The sequence below is a fragment of the Mobula birostris genome, chromosome 7, assembly GCF_030028105.1.
Source record: "Mobula birostris isolate sMobBir1 chromosome 7, sMobBir1.hap1, whole genome shotgun sequence".
In the NCBI taxonomy this organism is placed as follows: Eukaryota; Metazoa; Chordata; class Chondrichthyes; order Myliobatiformes; family Myliobatidae; genus Mobula; species Mobula birostris.
In genome coordinates this window covers 81358946-81379176 of record NC_092376.1, presented here as the reverse complement: position 1 = coordinate 81379176, position 20231 = coordinate 81358946, and the positions used below count along the sequence as shown (strand labels likewise).

At 39.5% G+C, this 20231-nt stretch overlaps 1 long non-coding RNA gene across 2 annotated transcripts in view; it reads right to left on the bottom strand.

Annotated features, from left to right (window-relative positions):
* Positions 1-2661: 2661 nt before the first annotated feature.
* The window catches only part of LOC140200770 (uncharacterized), a 53969-nt gene continuing 36399 nt past the window's right edge, over positions 2662-20231 (bottom strand). Inside the window, exons 3-4 of one of the 2 annotated variants that reach the window (XR_011886725.1) lie at positions 14978-15157; positions 2662-3325 (exon numbers count right to left, since the gene is read on the bottom strand). This is a non-coding gene — a long non-coding RNA (uncharacterized lncRNA). The remainder of the gene's footprint in view (positions 3326-14977; positions 15158-20231) is intronic. The other variant, XR_011886724.1, reaches the window with a different exon arrangement.

The following is a 20231-nucleotide window of genomic DNA, read 5'->3' as shown; positions in this document are numbered from 1 at the left end:
CTGGGCCCAGGACAGGTCCTCTGAAATGATAACACCAAAGAATTTAAAGTTGCTGACCCTCTCCACCTCTGATCCTTCAATGAAGACTGATTTGTGGACCTCTCGTTTCCTCCTCCTGAAGTCAATAATCTGCTCTTTGGTCTTGCTGACATTGAGTAAGAGATTGTTGTTGTGACATCACTGAGCCAGATGAAAATTAATGAAAAAGTATGGAGATTAACTTAAAATTTTAAATTTAAATTAAGGAGGGCTAATGCATGAAAGAGGGAAGAGAGTAAAGCCTTGTGGTACATGGGCTGGAATTCCAATGTTTTGTGATGCTCATTATCACAGAGAATGATCTGCAACCAATTTGATTCACACCACTTGCTAAAAAGAAATAGCTGGGAGCATGTTATAAAACAAAAGCTATAACACCAGATAAGATCCCAGTTATTGTAATGATGATGTGCCCCTGAATCAATTGCACTTCTTGCTGTGCTATTCCAGTACAGTTATAACATTGGCAACTATATGACAACATGGAAAATTGCCCAGATGTCCTCTGCCTACAAAAAGCAGACCAAATCCAATCAGACTAATTACAGTCAGTATATCCTCAAGCATCAGCAATGTGATGAAAAGTGTCATCAAGAGACTCATACTCACCAATAACCTGTTCATTAACACAAGATATTCTGCAGATGCTGAAAGCCTTGAGAAACACACACAAAATGCTGCAGGAGCTCAGCAAGTCAGGCAGAATCTATTGCAGAGAACAGTTGGTGGCCAGCCCTGATGAAAATCTCTGCTCGAAAAATCGACTGTTTATTCCCCTCCATAGATACTGCCTGATTTGCTGAGTTTCTATTCATTACGTTTGAATTTTGCCAGGACCACTTGACTCCATGCTCAATCACAGCCTTTAAACATTGACAAAAAACGGTGACTTCCAAAGATGATGGGAGAGTGAAAGGATCTTGGAGGTCCAACTCCATGGCTCCCTGGAAGATGCTGGGCTAGTAAAGAAAGCATATGGTATAAAACAGAAGCAGAAATCAATATTTGGGAAATTAAAATCCCCCACCACAACAACCCTGTTATTATTACTCCTTTCCAGAAACTGTCTCCCTATCTGCTCCTCGATGTCCCTGTTACTATTGGGTGGTCTATAAAAAAAAACAGCCAGTAGAGTTATTGAACCCTTCCTGTTCCTAACTTCCACCCACAGAGACTCCATAGACAACCCCTCATGACTTCCTCCTTTTCTGCAGCCGTGACACTATCTCAGATCAACAGTGCCATATCTCCACCTCTTTTGCTTCCCTCCCTATTTTTTCTGAAACATCTGAAGCCTGGCACTTGAAGTAGCCATTCCTGTCCCTGCACTATCTAAGTCTCTGTAATGGCCACAACATCATAGCTCCAAGTGTCAATCTACACTCTAAGCTCATCCACTTTATTCATGATATTCCTCGCATTAAAATAGACACATTTCAAACCATTGGACTGAGTGCGTCCCTTCTCTATCACCTGCCTATCCTCCCTTTAGTACTGTCTCCAAGCTTTCTCTATTTGTGAGCCAACCTCCCTTTCCTCCATCACTTCAGTTCGGTTCCCACCCCCCAGCAATTCTAGTTTAAACTCTCCCCAATAGCCTCAACAAACCTTCCTGCCAGGATATTGGTCCCCCTCGGATTCAAGTGCAACCCGTCCTTTTTGTACAGGTCACACCATCCCCAGAAGAGGTCCCAATGATCCAGAAATCTGAATCCATGCCTCCTGCTCCAATCCCTCAGCCATGCATTTATCCTCCACCTCACTCTATTCCTATACTCACTGTCATGTGGCACAGGCAGTAATCCCGAGATGAGGTCCTGCTTCTCAACTTCTTTAACAGTTGCAGAATTGAATTCAAGAGTCAGGGAGATCATGTTGCAGCTTTATTAAGCTCTAGTTAGGCTTCATCTGAAGTATTGCATTCAATTCTGTCGTCCCATTATAGGGAAGATGTGGGGGCATTTCAGAGAGTGCAGAAGAGATTTACAAGGATGCAGCCTGGATTACAGAACATGTATTATAGGAAAGGTATGACAAACTAATGTTGTTTTCTCAGGATCAGAGGAAGCTAAGGAAAGATCTGATAGAAATTCATAAAATTATGAGACACGTAGATAGAGTAGACAGCTGGCTGGTATCTTTTTACAGGGCTGGAATGCTAGTACTAGAGTGTATGCATACAAGGTGAGAGAGGGGAAATTCTAAAGATATGGCATGGGCAAGTTTGTTTTTACATATAGAGTGATAGATGAAAGAAATGCATTGCAGGTGTGGTGGTGGAGGCAGATATGACAGAGGTATTTAAGAGACTCTTAGATAGGCAGATCAATATGCTGAAGATGCAATGAGATTCACAGTGTGCAGGCAGAAGGCACTAATTCTCATTAGCTTGATTGGTTCAGCATAATATCATGGGTAAAACTGCCTGTTCCTGTGCAGTTCTATTCTGTGTTTAATGTTGAAGACATAACAGACTGTAGATGCTAGAAACTGGTAGATACCTTATTTAGTACCTGCGTTTAAGAATTGTATAAAACACTTCAAAGGAATTACACATTTAAAAATCAATGAAAATCAAGGGAAAAGCTCTTTTCTGGCTAGAATTACGCAGCACACAAAGAAAAATGTCTGTTTAGTTTAATCATCTCAGTCGCAGAACATTATTGAAGGGGGCCCTCAGGCAGCGTTCTAACATAATCACTTTCAAAAGCTTCATCAACTGCCTCCTTAAACAATAAGGACAGAAGAGGGACATTCACTAATGACTCAAAGTTCAAAGTTCCAAGTAAATGTTATTGTCAAATTTCAAACATGTCCCCACATACAACACAGATTCATTTTCCTGTGGCATACTCAGCAAATCCACAGAATAGTAACTATAACAGGATCAATAAAGATCAACCAGAGTGCAGAAGACAACAAACTGTGCAAATGCAAATATAAATAAATAGCAATAAATAATGAGAACATGAAATAACAAGATAAAGTCCTTAAAGTGAAATCATTGGTTGAGGGAACATCTCAATTGATAGGCAAGTGAGTGTAGTTATCTCCTTTTGTTCAAGAGGTTGTGGGATAGTAACTGTTCTTGAACCTGGTGATGTGAGTCCTGAAGCTCCTGTACCTTCTATGTGATGGCAGCAGTGAGAAAAGAGCATGCCCTGCGTGTTGAGGATCTCTGATGATGGATGCTGCTTTCTTACGGCAATGTTTCAAATAGATGTGCTCAATGTTTGTGCAATGTTCAAAGTTATTCACAGCGCCTCCAAAATGAATCAGTCTGGACCTGAAAACAGAAAGACCTATACATTACTGCGCTGATAAATAGCAGGTAAAATTCTCATCATGTACTCTAAGTGCAGGGCAATGGCCACCTGCAATATGAAGGAGTACAATCACTTACAGATAACATTTGACACCATGAGTGAGTCCTCCACCAGTGTTCCCCAGTTCATCACTGACCAGCAGCTGAATTAGACTGGCCACATAAGTTGTGTGGCATTTAGCAGACCAATAATCAACCCATGGAATGATGATAGCGTGAGAACACAACAATAGACTAGGCAGTTTGCACTGAGTACATTACTTGCTGACACTTTATGGGGTGGAACAGTCACTATGCGTACAGTACCACTGACCCAGGTTCACTTCCCACTCCTGCCTGGAAGGAGTTTGTACGTTCTCCCTGTGACCGCGCGGGTTTCCTCTGGGTGCTCAGGTTTCCTCTCTGTTTGGTGGGTTAATTGGTCATTGTAAATTGTCCCATTATTAGACTAGAATTAAATTGGGGGATTGCTGGGCGGAAAAGGCCTATTCCGTGTTGTATCTCAATAAATAAAAATCAGAGTAGCTGGACTGGGGTTGGAGAAGGTGCCAACTGAGGTACCAAAGGGGTAAGCCGAGATGTCTAAGGAGCTGGTCAGGATATCGTGAAAAGTGACTGTCAGGATGTTGGAGGAGACTGTTAGAATATCAGTGGAGCCAGTTTGGGGTCAGAGGAGCTGAGCTGGCTGCAGACCATGTTGCCACCTGCTACGCAGAAGCATCAGAGTTGGTGCAGTACAACCGTGGGAGACTGTCTTGGACTGCGATTGTAAGACTCTGTTGGACAGTGATAATGTAAATTGCTGCAGGCCTGTTATCCTTGTCTGGTGGAGGGACAGTCAACATGGGAACTGTGCAGCCTCAGCTGTAGCGAGGACGAGGGCTTGCCTGCTGCTGCAGACCGGGTGAGAGACGCAGAAGTGCTACCGCACGGCTGGGGCCTGGCCTCTCCTGTCAGCGTTTCCTGCCATGTTCAAGCAGTGGAATGACAGGCTAGATTGCATGAGACTATACCATAGATTGCTGGACATTGATGCTCAGGGTCTTGGGCTATATGTGTTCATTTTTGAGTGAATATGCTCTTTGCTCAATATTTTGAATTATGTCACTGCTGTTTTTGAATCTTTGCCTGCTATTTTGAATGTTTTGCATCTTGGCCTCAGAGAAATGCTGTCTCGTTCAGCTGTACCTATGTACGGTTTGAATGATAATTAAACTTGATTTGATTTGATTTGACTTGAAATGCACTGTATGAACAAAGTTATGTGAATATTACACAAAGAGCAGTCTGATACTGTTGGCAAGCAGATTATCCGTGCAGTCTTTTCAAATGACATCTGAGACAGTGACCACGGGTTTACAGAAGCTTTTAACTATCCCCACTCAAGGTTAAGATGTCATTCAATGTGTCCATCACAGCCTCATGAAGATAGTTGTCTGTTCTACTTTGGTCACTTTCCTAAAGACCTTGTGCTGGGGGATGGGTCACACGCTCAGAATAGGAAGGCAATACAGTTTCCTTCATACCTTTCCTCATCTTGTTCATTAGACTCTTGACATTATCAGTAAACTATTGATCACTCAATTTCCTTCTCTCTTGCTATGCTTTCCCTCCTAATTTCAAAACTGTTGTCACCCCTTTCCCATCCTCTGCCCTTTAAAACTACATCTATGTCTCTAAGCTCATTATCTTTACCAAATTCATTGAATATCTTGCAGCACTCACACTTCAAACAAAATAAATAAATACATTTCCACACCTAGATATATTCAATAAGATTTCAAGCCCTGACATGGGACTACAATGACTGTCTCAAATCATGAATGACATCCACTACAAATAAGATCATGAAGCATCCCTGGACCTGTCTATAATCTTTTACTTCATAGGTTCATTGTCCTTCTGAGACATTTGGCAGTTCAGACAACAACTCTGTTTCTCTTTTAACAGTTAATTTTTCAGACCAGTGACCCTTTGTCATTGTCCTCCAATGCCTAACCCGATCATCAGGCAGGTTTTGATATAGCATGATACAGCTACAGCGTTCCCTGCAGTGCTTCTCCACCTAGTCTAACCTTGTTATTTCTGAAGTCACCAAAAAACTATCCTTCACCCTAGATAGATTTTATCTACATTATGACCATTGACTATATCATCCACATATACAGTCCAAGATCCCATCCAGATGAAGTTGCATTCAGGCCTTCTTTCCAACTTCCCTCTTATCGATACACAGGTCGACCTTCTATAATCTGGCACCATTGGGACCTGAAGAGTGCTGGATTAGTGAAGATGCCGAATTACAGAAGGATCACATTAAGCAATAGCTACCCGCCTCATCATACCTTTAAAATATCAAAGGATTCAATGGTTCAATTAATGTCAGAGAAATGTATAAAATGTAATCCTGAAATGCTTTTATTTGCAACCATCTACGGAAACAGAGGAGTGCCCCAAGGGATGAACCACAGTTAAATGTTAGAACCCCTAAGTTTCGTCCCCCCCACTCCCCTCCCTCCCGCGCGTAAGCGGCAGCGAGCAACAATCCCCCTCCCCACCGGCAAAAAATAGAACGCACCCACTACCAGCACTCAAGCATGAGCTAAGCGATAGCAAAGACACAGACTTGCAGTTACCCCAAAGGCTACATTGCACTCGCAGTTGCTGAGGGAATCCTCGTTAGTTTCTTTTCCTTCACTTAGTAATATGCTTAAATTCAGCAGGTCACCACGTCCAATCTGAGGTGATAGGCAGAAGAGAACGGAGCGCCGGCCGGGCGACGCTGGAGGGCAGTGCATGACTACCGGCAGGCGGGCAAGAAGGTAGACCGACCCAGCACGTGCCAGCTTCCCCGCCGCTAGCAGATGAGATGGGCGGGTGCAGGGCGGCCGTGCCTCACAAAAATGATATTAATAAATGCAGAAAATCAAGCAGGAATCATCTGTCTGTGCTTACAAGAGCGCACCAACACTCGAACAGATCTAGCGCAACCAAAACAACGCGCAGCACATTGGTACAATGGCCCGGAAAATTTGAAATTACAGTTGCGCAGAAAATTTTAAATCAGTGCGGATTATCGAAGGAACCGGATTACAGGTAGTCAGAGTAGTGAAGGTCCACCTGTATAGTGAAACCGCTGTGACATTTGGTCACTTCCTGCAGTTTCCTCCAACTAGTGAAGAAGCTGTAATATTGTATATAAGTAGTCCCTCAGATTACCTTCTGCTGAAGTTTTTGACCATCTCCAAAATGAACTTCTCCAAGCTTCTCCAGCCTTCCTCACAACATACCTCCATTTGAAACTCCAGTACATCCATCATAACAGATTATGACCCTTTCACCTATTACCCCTATGGAAGTGGAACTACGCTGATTTTCAAAGTGAATGCCAAAGTTGGGTTTATAGTCACACACACAAGTACACATGTGCACACAAGGCAATAAAAGTTTTATTTCCAGTAGCATCACAGGCACATAGCATCATACAAGTCCATAAGATACTGGAGCAGAATAGGCCATTTGGCCCATCAAGCCTACTATGCTATTCCATCATGGCTGATTTAGTTTTGCTCTCAGCTCCATTTTCCAGTCTTCTCCCTGTAGCCTTTGCTGCCCTCACTAACAGAAAAACATAATTAAACAAACATAAATTAAACTAATTTTTTTTACAATAAATAACACAATTAGAACAAAAACTGATCCATCACAGTGCTAAATAATCAATGTGGCTTTAGTTTGCTGAAATGTAGTGAATAGAGTTGTGCAGGTTGATTCAAGAACTGAAATGGTTGAAGGGACGTAGGCCTGAACCTGGTGGTGTGAGATTACAGGCTGCTCTACCTCTTCCTGATGGCAGCTGTGAGAAGATTGCATGGACCAGAGGGTAGGGATCTGTGATGATGGATGTTGCCTTCTTAAAGCACACCTCTTGCAGATATTTAGATTTCTTAATGACCTTTCCTTGCCCTAAAAATTCCTTCAGCTTTGCAACATTTTCAAGTTTTTTTTAACCTCCTCTGGGCTCCCTAGATGACTTTGGTTCAACGATGGCAGCCATACTTTCAGCTGCTGAGAGCCTAAACTCCGTCATTCCTTCCTTAAATATCTTTCTCCATTTTCGCTAAGAGCCCTCTTAAAACTTACTTCTCATGAAGTTTTGAGTCACTAGCCCAACTATGTATCTCCAATTTGAACTTCTACTACTTTCCTGAGATATGCTGTTCTTTGTTTGCTTTTTTTAAGGCATCCGTTAGTCTCGTGAGACCATGGATTTGTGCCTTGGAAGGTTTCCAGGGCGCAGGCCTGGGCAAGGTTGTATGAAAGACCAGCAGTTGCCCATGCTGCAAGTCTCCCCTCTCCACGCCACCGATGTTGTCCAAGGGAAGGGAACCAGGGCCGATACAGCTTGGTACTGGTGTCGTTGCAGAGCCTTGCTCAAGGACACAACACGCTGCCTCAGCTGAGGCTCAAACTAGCGACCTTCAGATCAGTAGACCGATGCCTTAACCACTTGGCCACACGCCAACATGTTTGCTTATTTATTTTATAAATGCAATTTGCCATTACATTTTCAAAGGTCTGAAACATAAAATGTGGCTTATTTTATATATTTTCGTACAGTTGGTTTTATTGGATGTTTCGCTTTTGTGATACATAATTGTTCAGTTTGTTATTTTTTATGTTCCTTCACAAGTGAACAAATTTTAACTCTGTATACTTGTACGATGAAGCACAATTACAAAGCATTTTGCTGTTATTGTAAGAGAACAACCACAGTGATGCAGTGCCAAATAATCCGAGATTTACTCAAAGCAACAAAATACTTCTAGTGTGAAAATAGGAGATATATACTTCAAAAATGATACATAAGTACTTTCCAAACCCCAGGTTGAGTGGAATAGTTTTTAAATTATCAAAATGTGTTTGGTACTTTGAACAGTGGTGTTTATGAATTCTCTTAAATATCTTCGAGCTTTATACATGTAAAATGTTGATCGATTATAATATATTATCTTTACTCATTCCCAAATACAAGAGCAGCGGTTGAACTTGCTGACATTTCTTATTAGTGGAAACACTATATACCGCAGGAAACTGTTTCTTCTCATTTCTTTTAAAATTTCTTTTCAATTTTGCTAATCACTAAAGATTTGAGAGAATAAGGATGCTAATTTGTGGATCTGGTTCTTTTACCATACTTGGAACTGTAAATTTTCATCAGTTGGTGTTAACTATATGGACAGAGAAATGTAGAACCGACTTTTCAACTAGACAGGACTCATGCCCAATACACATAACACTGGCCCATATGTATGCAGTTTTTGTGGTTTTATTAGGTATCTCTGTGAAATGGGACAGATAATGGCATGGCATGGCAGGACTCAGAAGAGGGGCATCATTGGGCCATGTAGATGTACTGGTAATGAGCATTTCTACAAGGAGTACAGCCAAAAGAAATCAGCATCCACTAACAAGGACCCCCAGCCCACGCTCTTTCTTCACTGTTGCTATCAGAAGCCTAAGTCCCACACCACCAGGTTCAGAAACAATTATTACCCTGCAGTCTTCAGGCTCCTGAACTAACATGGATAACTTCTCTGAACTGAATCCATATGACCATAAGACATAGGAGCAGAATTAGGCCACTTGGCCCATCAAGTCTTCTCTGCCTGATCTTTTGCCCCATCATGGCTGACCTATTATCCCTCTCAACTTCATTCTCCAGCCTTCTTCCAATAACTACTGACACTCTGACTAACCAAGAACCTATGAAACTCTGTTTTAAATTCTTCATCCTCCTTTTAGAATAATTATTCTTCTTTGGGATCTATCTATCTATCCTGCACTTCTGAATTGCCCTTGTAACTCCAGCCATTGCTGTTCTGCCTTCATCCCTGCTAGTGTCCCCTTCCAATCAATTTTCGCCAGCTCTTCTCTTATGCCTCTGTAAGTCAGATTACTCCACTGTAATACTGATACATCTGATTTTAGCTTCTCACTCTGTAACTGCAAGATAAACTCTATCATATTTTACCACTGTCTCCCATGGGCTCCTTTACGTTAAGCGTCCTAATCAAGTCTGGTTCATTACACAACAACTAATCCAGAATTGTCTTTCCCCTCGTGGGTTCAACCACAAGCTGCTCTAAAAAAACATCCTGTAGGCATTCTACAAATTCCCTCTCTGAGGATCCAGCACCAGCCTAATTTTCCCAATCTACCTGCATATTGGAATCCCCCATGACTATCATAACATTGTCCTTATTACATGCCTTAAAATTTATATCCCACATCCTGTCTACTGTTTAGAGGCCTGTATATAACTCCCAACAGAGTCTTCTTACCTTTGCAATTTCCTAACTGTACCCACAAGGATTCTGCAGCTACGGATCCTATGTCAGTTCCTTCCAAGGATCTGATCTCCTTATTTACCAACAGTCACCCACCTCCTCTGCCTACTTGCTTGTCCTTTCAATAAAAGTTTTCACAAGCTATGGACTCACTTTCAAAAACTCTACAACTCACCTTCTCTGCATTACTTATTTAATTTATTCATTATTGTCATTGCTATTGTTTTTGCATTGGCATAGTTTGTCTTCTATTGCAGTCTTTGTCAGTCTTTGTGTGTAGTTTTTCATTGATTCTATTGTTTTTCCTTATTGTACTGTGATTACCTAGAAGAAAATGAACCTCAGTGTGGTATATGGTGACCAGTACTTTGATAATAAATTTACTTTGAATTTTGGAGATCAAAACCTAGCTATGATCTGAGTGAATTTTTAGAACCAAGAATTCCAACAAATCTTTGTAGTCCAGTCAGTGAACTACTTGAGCATTGGATGGTGAAACTTAACCAACTGTTTGAATGTCCATCACATTACAGGACAATTAGTGGGGCACAAGGAACACATGGCAGATTGTGCTCTTTTCTCTCATTGTTAAGTGGATCACATGTCCATCTGTGTCTCTATCAAACCATGTCAACTGTATTGGTCTGTCCTCTGGATATGTACTTAGATAAATCCAAGTATATTTCATGTTGTCCACCCCAAATCCATTATCTAATATGAAGCCAACTTTAAAAAACTAAAGAAACCCTCTGTGCTTCTGATTGACTAGAATAAATCATACCATTGAATGTAGAAGGTAAATCAGATTGCTGAACTTCCACCATCAGTTCTGAATTAATTTCTCCCATGAACTTCACCCATGGATTACTGTAACACGGAGTATGTCAATGAAGAAAGAGATGTTTGGTGAGTTGTAGATGAATCGACAGAGATGGGAATGTGACTAGCAGAATAATAGTTGGGTAGGTACTGGATGGGCTGAAAGATCAGGTTTTTCTGTGCAGTAGTACTCTTACTATATAATATACCTGAACTTAAAATATACTTGAACTATTCACTCTGTTTCACCCACTATAAATTGTACTGATCCAACTACATAGACACCATAATCAAGAAAGTGCTTCAGAGCCTTTACTTCCTCAGAAGGCTGAAGAAGTTTGACATGTCCACATTGACCCTCATAAAACAGTTATTGGTGCACTACAAAAAGCATTCCACAAAAATCATGAAATAGCATGGCAAGAAATTGCGCAATTGTGGACACAGCTCAGCACGTCACAAAAACCCAGCCTTCTCACACGGATTCTGTCTGCACTTCTCGCTGCCTCAGAAAACCAGCCAACAAAATCAAAGGCCACTTTCGCCCTGGACATGCCCTCTTCTCCACCCTTTCATTAGGCAGTGGATATAAAAGCTTGAAATGACACATTGCTTGGTTTCTGGGCAATCCTATCCCACACATGTAACACTAATGAATGAGCCCCTTGTATATTAAAGATAAACTCTTGACCTCACTATTTACCTTGTCATGGCACTTACACCTTATATTCTATCTATTCTATACTTTCTCTTTATTTGTATTATAGCACTATATTCCGCATTCTGTTACTGTTTTGCATATACATATGTTGTGAAATTATCTGCAAGGGTGGCAAATGAAATAAAGTTTTTTCCACAATATACAAATACATATGACAGGAATAAACTAAATACCAATATGCAATATGCTGTGTTGCTGACCACAATCCTTTTTCTGAATACAATTACCTTCTCTGAATACATTATTAATGAAATAAGTTTGGAATTAAATTTATCTGCAGCTCTATAATAATTGTTCAATTTTTGGATGCGTTCTCTGCTTTCTTTAGTATCATTGTCAATTGTGTTGAATGTCATTCAGTCTGGTTGAAGTAACCTGTTGATCTTGATAGGCTGATGTACAGAATAACAGAAGGCATTCAGTTACAATTGCAAAGAAAGTGAGGTCTTTGTCAGAAAATAACATCAGCTACTAATAATGTTAAAATAATTTAACCTCATCGGGGAGAGAGCATTCAATTATAAAATAGTTTTTCTCCCCTTGTGAAAGTTATAGTCATGTTGAAAAAAGGCAAATTGGAAAATAGCAGGCTGCTGGATGAAGATGTACATTTAAAGATAGAAGCATTTTATCATAATTATAGATGTCTATAAAACAATTAAACTCATGTTTTAAATTAGAATGTTCACCAAGCTGCTGTGTAGAGTAATACAAAAATTGGGATTAATGATCTGTAGAGTTCACCATAATAATTTGCAAGTATACAGTATAAATAGTTTAAAAATGTAAAATTAGAAAGAGTATTATCAGTAAAAATGAGCATGAAGGTGTAAAATTACCATAGAACCTAACTTGTTTTCAGGAAAAAAAAAGTCTGGGTGCCTTTAACTGAGACTCGCCTGTTTGAAACTCTACTACAATATCGCCTGGTTGATTCTTAAGCAATCATTCAGTTCAGTTCTATGGAACTACTGGCAGTTCAAGAAAACCCAGCACTACATTCATGGGACACGTGATGGGTAGGTATTAAGATCTAAATCCAATGATATTCTTTAAATTTTTAGTCCTGCTCTTTGCCCTACTATTGTTCAGTATTATATCAGATGTGTATTGTGCTGGAACAATGCCAGAAACACTGGTAGGGCAGCTCCATTGTACCTGTAAACGTTAAATACTTCCTGCTATATTCTGGACCAGTATCCTTGAGGACTTTTGTTGTTCATAGAGAAAATCAGCCAGGTGCCTAAACATTCAGTGGACAATTTAGAAAAAGCATTTTACCTTAACCTAAAGGCCTTTCCTTAGCTTGTTGGCAGGGCACTTCAATCATTCTGATCTGAACAGAATCCTGCATAAGCTTCCCAAATCCAATCTCATAGAGCATCCTCAATCCAATTTTCAGAAGTAAATATAAGGTAAAAATCAATTCCCCCAGACTTCAGTGAGAAGAGCCGTAATTACTTTGCCATATTAACTAGAGAGGACTAGATTTCACGGATTGTATTTCCTGAGAATTGAGTATTATTGATATCTTGAAACCAGCAAATACTGATACCATTATGTATTGTTCAAATGAAATCACTTAATGCTGTGTTCTAATTCCAAAAGCAAATTGTAATTTTGTTCATAATGAAGTTGACCATGGTATTGTTCCCGAACTGTGTAGGAGCAGGATAATGAATAATTAGTTGTATATTAAGTCATGACCTATTCACGTCTTGTATTGTTGAGGTGAGCAAAGATTAACAGACCCCAGAATTAAATAGATTCCACTAAGTAAAAACAAAATTGCAAGCATAAAATCTTGTAAATAGGTAAATGTTATTGCATTATACGTTACTGAAGGAGGCATTTCAGACATTATATTTTGTTGGCTCCTTGCAAGAACCACCTACACAGTCCAACCCCCGTTTTATTCCATTGTTTGACACCTTGTCTCTTTTCAAGTAGACTTCATGCAATCATAGAGTCATATGCGGAGAAACAGGCCCATCAGTTGAACATCCATGTTGACCACTATACTTCTCCATACTGCTCCCATTTACCCATATTTGGTCTACAACTTCTGTGCTGCGGTGATTCAAGAAATGTGTCTAAATTTTCCTAAGCGTTGTAAGAGTACCTGCTCCATGTCGCACAGCAAAGTGCGAGGGACAGGAATGTCTGAGTCCTCTGTAAATGGCTCCTTGAGCTGACAGAGCAATGAATTGATGTAAATGATGAATGAATGGGCTTGACATGGGGAGGCATTTCAACAAAAGGCTTGGATGAGTTGAAACCCGCACAACGTAGGAGGTTGAAGGCAACTTGTAGACGACTGGAATGGTACGTCCACAAGTGGAACTGCATCTTGGCTCATCCTTACATACACATTTCTAGGTGTTATCAATACAGGCTCAGAATATAAAAACAGGAATGTCATCTTGAACCTTTATATAATACTAGTCTAATCTCTTCTATGAGAGTGTTTGATACCCTATTGTCAAAAGATGAGGAAGCAGTGAGCACAGGATATTTATTGGAATGTCCCATGGAATGGGGGACTGCTGATATAAGAATAGACTGGGAGTCATGGTCTGTTTACTTTGAATTGTTATAGGAGGAAGAAGGGAGATATATTGGTGGTATATGAGACAATGAGGGATCTGATCAGAGCACATAATAGAGGTTGTTTCCATTGTTGGAATGGTCAAGAACTGAACATCACAGGCTCAAAATAAAATGGAAGAGAATTAATGAGGATAGTCTTTTTGTGTGCTATTGGATTTTGGACTGCACTGCCTGCCGTGTAAGAGGTGGAAGCACTCCACTGTGACTTTTGAAAGAATTGGATAAATGCACATTGTGAGGAAAACAATTGTAAAGCTACTGGGAAAGGGTCGGAGAGGGACTTAGTTTGCCGTGATACATGATTTTATGATTCACTAATCCATCTGAAAAGAGTCTAACGACAATATTGAAAGGTGAAATTGTTTTTTGAATAATTTAATTCTTCCCATAGTACTGTTGTATACTTGTACAAAGATATGTAAATGAATCACATGTTATGTAATGACATCATCATGCTTATACTGTAAGCACACATGCTCTGAAAATTCTGGTCATTTCTAGAGATTGAAGATAATACTTACCAGCACAAACTCAGCTCATGGAAGTCGCCAAATGGTCTCAAGAACCAATGTATAGGAAGGTCCAGAAAACAGAAACACTGATGTACAGAAACTCTTTGAAGCATTTACTGAGTATTGTTGATCATTGGCACTTTCCATATGTCTCTCAGACTCAATCAATCAGGAGAGAAAATGGCATGGGTTTAAAGATTTCCTGGTACACAGGGAGCCAATGAATCTATGTAAGTAGCAGTAATTTAGAACACAGATAGCATTAGCCTGGAACACAGAGGGAGATTAAGCACACCTGAAATGAGCATAGGGCAGAGAAGCTGTGAGTTCAAAAAGGTTGCTGCCTGTGTAAAAATTCACGCAAAATGGAAGCTTGAGAGAAGTGATACTCCTTGGACAGCTTTGATGTGCACAACTGTGCATGAGTTTATCACAGCATATTTGGAAATAATGGAAATTTTCTTTATGTTTAAAAATATTCTCAAAGTGGAGGCTAATGTTAAAAATACACAAGCATCAAATGGATATATGTAGCTTAAATGATGAATAGACTAATATAATGGTAGCTTATAGACAGAAGGCAGCAGTGAAAACTCCGTACCTGAAGCAAGATCAGCACCGTATCAACGCAAATAGTTGAATTCTTGCTACAGATGCAATGGCAACTATTCATTAAGCTTCTTTTTCTTCATGGCAGCAGAGTGTTTTGTGTGCTGGAAGAAAGTGATTTTGTGAGGATCCAAAGCCAGAATAACTGATTAAAGGAGTGTTGTTGGAATCCCTGCAAAGAGAGGAAGTATGTTAAATTGTAAAGATAGGATAAATCCCTCAGGATGTGTGCTGTAGTTAGTCCAACTCTCATAACCATGCATAAGAGCAGCGATCACCACTGGCCAATGGATTTAGATCAAATTAAACATTTTAATCTTCAAACAGCCTATTTCTCAGTCAGCCAAGGGATGTGTAGCTGCTCTGGGTATGATATATTTACTCCCTGCTCTAACTAGTCTATCACATGAAGACCCTGACAAGAATTTACTTTTTTTCCTTGCAAGAAATCACAGATATCACTGAGATAATATGGAAAGATAGACTTTTGAAAAGAGTCTATTGAAAACTCTCAAAGGTTGGATCAGTTCACATACCGCAAGTCTCCATATGTAAATTTGTAACCATTTTACAGCAACAGAATTACATCATTGCCCTACTCTAGAGACACATGCTGACACAGGTTAATCACCCCAAATGCCCCAAGGCAATTACCAATGAAACACATTCAGATCATGTAAACAATATGACTGGAAGTGTTTTATATTGGCCAGATGTTATGAAGGATCCACAAGATTTAATGACTTTGAAGAGTGCGGAGCAAAACCATCAGATACCCTGAAGTCCTGACGATTTTAGTCAGAAAGAAAATGACAACTTCTCAGTCTTAATCAATGTTTATTCTAAACAAATTTAAATGTGACATGTGGGACTATGCAGGAGAAAGTACAGCTGAGGTATTACAACAGATATTTGTAACAGATGGTACACCCGAGAGTAGCAAACCTCAACTCATGTCACATGGGTTTGAACATTTCATAAAGCATAACTACATCAAGCATTCATTAATTCTCTCATACCATCCGGCCTCTAATGGTGAAGCTGAAAGATATTAAGGAAGCCTTGAAGAGACAGTTTTCTGAGCTTTTTTTAAAAAATCAGGCCCATCTATCATTCTTTACCTAATTTCTTGTGGCATATAATGCCATATTTCACGGGATTCGTCCCAGTAGTGTCATTGATGGGTTGCAGACGTTCCGTGTACTTGAGCTCGCTATAGATTAGTTTGCAAGAGGGAACAAAAGTGAGACTGCAGTTGAAACTAAAGCAAAATCATGATTTGGAGCTGAACAACAAACTGTAAAGTCTTTAAGAAAACACTAGAAAGTAAGAGTACTGAAGCAAATGAGCAGGTACATCACACAGAAGTGGGCAGTACATGGCTGCAGTTTTAGTGGATATTTTGTGCAAATTAGAAGAGAGATTGGGAGTGTCTACAAGTGTAAATGCTGGAGTGATAGCTACAAGGAACAGATCACAACTTCTCAGAGAAATGTGTGATGACAAGAGCTGGATCTGGAAACAGCACTGAGCAGATACACATCAATGAGTCGAGTCAAGATGTCACATAGCAAGATTCATCAAGCCAATAGGTGACCACAACACCAACAACCTTCATAATATTAGGGGCCATTTCAGTGTTTGAGAGTCAATTAAAAGACTGAACCTGAAGTTACTGAATATGAGAAATACCATTCTTCTGGAAATAATGTGGAATATGTGTATGTAAATATGTATGACTTTTACATTATGTGACATAAAGAGAATCTGCTTAAATTACTTTTTAGTTGTTTAGATTGCAATAATATAACTTCACACACTTTGAATTCACTGGTGTCAACTGAAGATTGTCAAGGAAACTACTTAACACCACTGGAAAGCTGACACCACACACCATCTCCAAAATGTATCACAAAGCTTCTGCTGATCACCTTCAATGCACAGAAGAACTTCCTGATTTCAGTCCTAACACGAGGCTGACTTGCTGAGCATTTCCAGCGCTGTCTGTCCTTGTCGCACAGCATCTACACGGTTCCAAGTTTATTGATAGCCTTCCACGTGAAACGTTACCAGAAATCCTGTGGGTATTGAAATGCATCATATCCTGGTGACTTATCCTATGAGTTCCCCAGACAACAGGAGAATATTGCATTTCTGAATCCATCTCATTTGCTGTCAACTAGATTATTGATGTAAAGGTGATTCCCAGTTTCTCAATGATGATTTGAAATGGAATAGAAAAGACAAATAGATTTCTGATTCTCTGGTTCTATATGAACGTCCATTTTGAAAACTACTCCACATTAATTTGCTTTCCAATTTCGTGGCACCTCCCTGTTGTTGATTAGCTTGTGATTTGACCTTAATAGCACCCTTACAAAATTATCATCCGACTCCAATGATTTATTGGTTTGAAGCTTGTTTATTTTGTTCAAGGTTTCCATCCCTATTATTATGAAGTCATTGGCTAAGAAATTCAATCTTACAGCGCATATTTCTTATGCACCACACAATTGATTTGTTGCTGATTGAGAAACATGATCTGTGCTTCATGTCCAGAGGTCAGAAATTGAATTGGTGAACCCTGTACACAAGGCATACCTATGCACAGATGTGGCTGAGTCCACCGCAGTGAAATCGATCAGTGTGTGAAGCAGGGTTGACATTGCTGATACAAAATTGAAGCATTCATAAATGCCAATGAATGTTATCTGGACTTAGACTACAAGTGCAATTGTAAATTAAAGTGCTGCTCTATACTGGACCATTGTTAGGGAGTCTATTGCAAAGCCATTGAAACCAGCCATCAAATTGTCATTGATGTGTCCAATGTCTACACGTTCTTCTGAGTATGGTTGGGTAGAAGAAGAATCTAACTGCTCAGGTGCTCCCACTTCTGCTGCCATAAGGCCTGCTCATCTGCTGGAGATGTGAGATGCCTGCTCCAGTGTCCATCCTGCATTCCAGCTGAAGGTCACTGCCTGAAGCCTTCCTGTCCTACTGGAGATCAGACATTAAGCTTGTGCTTCCTGTACACGCTCGGGGCTTAACACTACTCCTTGCATCAAACATCTCCAAGTAAATCACTGCCCTCAGCTACTCAAACAGCCTTCGATCTATTTTGCAGCAAAATTTTAGATCATATCTCCTTAGGAGTTACAATCTTTTCTCAATTCTACTTAAACAATGCTTATCCAAAGAGGGCACATTGATTATACTTTCTACGTATGTATGAAATTTCCAGAGTATCAATTTCAATTTGTTTCTGATATTTACTGGATGATTTTCACTTTTTCTGTAGCTGAAAAAATGTTTCTATTGTTTTTGTTATTTTTTTGCATCAGATTTCCCTTCACTACTATAATCATGTTTATTGCTTTTTCTTGTATTCATTCACAAGAGCTATTTCTTGAGTTTCCTGCAGTATTAGAATAAGTACTTTATTTTTTCTTTTCATCAAATTTTATATTTTTTGTTGTTGAAGTTTGATTCGTTTGATCTAGTTGGCTTTTGGAATTTATTTATCCTATATATTCAGCAGCACACACTTTACTGCCTTCTGCTGAAATATTATTCTTTAAAAATCTTTCATCATTTTCCTGACGCTACTCTCTCATTTCTTTGAAATGAGCTCTTTCAAAATAACATTCCTGGTCTTGGGTATTACTGGATTAAAGAACCTTTATTTAGCATACTGTGATAATGTCAAAACAAAAGAATTTAAGAAATACGTGCAGGAGGGCATTTATCCACTCAAGCCTGCTCTACCATTTAGTATCATTGCTAATTTCACCTTGTCGTTTTCCTTCTTATTCCCTACAAGCTTTGACATATGTACCTGCTGACTAAAACTCTCTGTGTTCACCTTAAGTATATTCAATATTTAATTTCCACAGTTCCTTGGAGTAAAGCACTCCAAAATTCATATTGAGAGAAAAATACTTTCTCATCTCTGACTGTGTTGATGACTCCTTATTCCAAAGCTGCATTCCTCCATGAGAGGAATCATCCTCTCAGCATCTATCTTATCAAACTCATCAGAGCTTAGAACCTTCTAAAATAACTTCCCATTTTGGATCTTCTTTGACAGTGCAGATAATAGTTGAGGATGATAGGCTTCCAAGGTAGCCTGGGGAGAGGAAGTTGCCTGTATTTGAATTCTCTTAACGTTGAGTGGCTGATGCAATCCAGCTGCTACACAGGGCTTGACAGAGTGAGGTTTCCTCAAGACATTAGAGCGATAGTGGTGGTGGAATAGTGCTCTTCATTGAAATATTTGGTGTGTCTGTAAACCATCTGTGTAATACAGACTTGTTGAAAAAACCAGTAGACAAATAATCTGAAGAACTTGACAGTGGTGATGATGCCTGTTGCTATGGAAAGTTTTGGAGGCAAAAGGCAAGGGCTATGGGTAAAGCCTTGGTAGTTCTAAGGTAGGAACATGTTATTCTGTTGTAGGTTTTCTATGTTTCTATGAATACCTACTGCAAAATTTGGCACTGAATGGTCTGGGGCCAAAATACATCTCCGATCTCTTGCTGCATTGTGAACCTTCTTGAGCTCTCAGGTCATCTGGGGCAGGTCTGCTTATCGTCCCCAGGGTCAAAACTAAACATGGTGAAGCATCTGTTAGTTACTATGATCCACACATCTGGAATAACCTTCTAGAGGATCTGAAGTCTGTCCCAACTTTAAGCTCTCTTAAATCAAAGCCCAAAACTTTTCTTTTCTCTGTAGCTTTTAATTAGAATCTCCTGCACTGTAACTTCTATTTCTTTATTTTTATGTGTGATTTTATTCTCTTTATATTGTCTGAAATTTGATGTTTGATTTTTGTATCTTGTTTTATGTAAAGCACTTTAAAGTGTTTGAGAAGTGCTATACAAATAAACTTGCCTTGCTTTCAGATTCAGAAGGGGGAAAAAAACAATCAGTCTGATAAAGTTCAAATTTGTTATCATCCAAACAGTGGTCCCTCCCAAAATGAACTTCACTGCCATCATTACAGATTTCTGATCTTTGAAACCCTTTCCCAGAGTTCCAGAGAATTTTTAACATAAATTATTTGAAGTCCTAGAGCTGAAACATCCAAATAATTAATTAAACTTGTCTGGCTAATTGTTCATTGCTTGTCCTCAGAAGACACCATAGGGAAGCTTTTACTTAAAGAGAATCACATTAACATCACTCACATTCAAGCCCTTGGTCAAAAAAATTCCTCAGCCAAAGTGTTAAAAAAATATATA